Genomic DNA, 2512 nt, shown 5'->3' with positions numbered 1-2512 from the left:
TGCATATCTTGTCATGCTGGTCATTGCGGTTCATCAGTGCTGCAGTTGGGTAGGGCTGTGTAATTCTTGCAGCTTGCATATATTTTTTTCTGGAATCATGGGAGCTAGACTGTAGGAAATTGGCTTTCAGGGAAGATCCAGTTGGAATCACCTGAGTCTTGTGTTCTAAGTGTGAGGTATATTTAGAAATAGGCGACACCTTCAACCCCTGAGAGGCAACAAAGGGTTACATTTATATCTATAATCTACATTAGGAAGTTACTTCAAAGGAGGTTTCTCGTGCCTAGCACTGGTTTTTATTAGTCTGTGGTTCTTGTATACAACATCTACCTACATGTACATACACACATGCACACGCAGAGAGAGAGAGAGAGAGAGAGAGAAGAGTGGAGGAGAGATACATACAAAGAGAGAGAGAGTGTGTGTACATGCACGTGTGTGTATGTTTGTATGTATGCATGTATGTATGTATACATGCTATGCATGTTTACATCTTAAAGGAAGTTAAGACACTTAGATTGGCAAGGCTAGCTACCTTCAATTCTCCTCTTTCTAATTCATTTCAACATGATCACGTTGTCTTTCATTTCTGACAAGTTAATTACAGATTGGTTTGGTATATTTTTTTTTAAGACTCATGCTGAGTCTTTGAGTTTCATACTGTAAAAATTGATATCTCCTGATTTGGTAAACTTTCCACAAATATTTCTTTGAATCTTCTTTCTAGTCCCTTCTTCTCAAATCCATAGTTTGTATGCTTATTCACTTGTTGGTGGCGCATAAATCCTTTTAGCTATCTTTTTTTGTTTATTTGTTTTCTTTTGTTTGCTGTGACTGATAATTTCAAATGACCTGTTTTGTTTTTGTTAGTTCTTAATGCATGTTCTACTCCTATATTGAAATTTAAAGTCCAGTTATAATATTTCGCTCCAAGATTTCTGCTTACCCATTTCTAAAAGTTTATACCTTCCCTGAAATTATCTTGTTTTTTTTATATTTTTAATTTTTACATTGTTCTCTGGCCTCATTAAGAATTTTTATGATGAAAATTTGGAATATTTTGTTTGGTAAATGTAAAAGAAATGCACTATTTTTCAATCAAAGGGTTAAGTTCTTTGGCTTAAATGGTCACTTCCTTGAGACCTGAGAGCCATTTTATCAAATAATTTACAAGTTTCCTTTCCATTAAAGTTGATTTGTGATTTTTAATAGTTCCTTTGGGTTGTATTTTCTTCCTTTTCTTTATTAATCTTTGGCTCTTTATTTGGTGTCTATGCATTAGTAAAAAAGTACCACCTCTTCCTGTCTTCTTAGATTGGCCTCAAACAGAATATTTTCATTAATCATTCAGTCCAAAACTTCTGTGGAACTCTGAAATCTTAAGTCCATCTTTAGTGGTCCTTGGGTGACTAGAATATGCCTGGTCCTGTCAACACTCTGGAACACATAGATAAGAAGTCAATTACTCAGGTAGCACCTGAGGAAGTTGAAACAATGAGTGCAAAGTCTACTCTTTCCCTCCTGAGGCAGAAGCTGGGAGCTGGCCTTTAACACTTTCTCATTTTATACTATGCCAAGGGGAAAATCTATGGTAGATGCTACATTCTGCTTCAGGCTGCTGCTTGTTCTTTATCCTCTGATGATCTTTAACTGCCAGGTCTTGTCGTCAATCCGAGACAGATAAGATATACACTCTTCCCTTGTTTAGTGTTAACTGCACAGTCTATTTCTTTGAGAGCTGGGATGTCCCTTCTGGTCATGTAGTGCAATGGCAGAGGTAAGAATTTTTTACTAGGGAGGGTCTCTGTATCTGCTCCAGTGTTAATGTTGTTGCTTTGTATTCTCTAAGGGTGAAGGAGCTTCAGGTCCTTTAGAGATTTGTTACAAAGGAAAGTGATCGTGTATTGCTCCTGAAGCAACATGTTCATGGAGTAAAGATGGTTCAGCATTATTCTGTTCTGCTGTCTTACTGTTGTATACACTTAAACTCTTATAAATATTATTGAGCTTCGCTCTGTGGTCTGTTTACAAGAAATCAGTTTGAAATGTTCTGTTTCCATTTTATTACTTGTTAGGTGGGAATGGAGGCCACATTTAATGTAGAGATAATTATTCTCCACTACTGAAATTAGACCCCTCTGAGAACTTTGCCATTTTTCTATGAATTATATGGTTTTCTAGTGTAAGTGGTTAGAATACACAATACTTATAAGTGTATGCGGAATATTATTTCATTGTGTTCTCTCATTTGATTGTTTCTTCTGCTTTGGGTACTTCCCTTGCATTTAAACATCCATCCACATTCAAACATCAACATTATTTGATTAGAGATCTCTCCTCTGTACTGTTCTGCCTCTCTTTTATTTTCTCCTCTCCTCTACCAAGGCTTGAAAACTCCTCGAAGTAGTCTGTGGCAATTATAGGTCTAACTTTGTTTGCTCTATGGTTCTCAGATATTATTGTCCTTTACTGCATGGACTTAGAGGAATCAAACTGTATCTGACCACAAAGC

Source organism: Psammomys obesus, unplaced genomic scaffold, assembly GCF_907164565.1.
Source record: "Psammomys obesus unplaced genomic scaffold, mPsaObe1.curated_primary_1811, whole genome shotgun sequence".
In the NCBI taxonomy this organism is placed as follows: domain Eukaryota; kingdom Metazoa; phylum Chordata; class Mammalia; order Rodentia; family Muridae; genus Psammomys; species Psammomys obesus.
Note: the sequence above shows the minus strand (reverse complement) of the source record.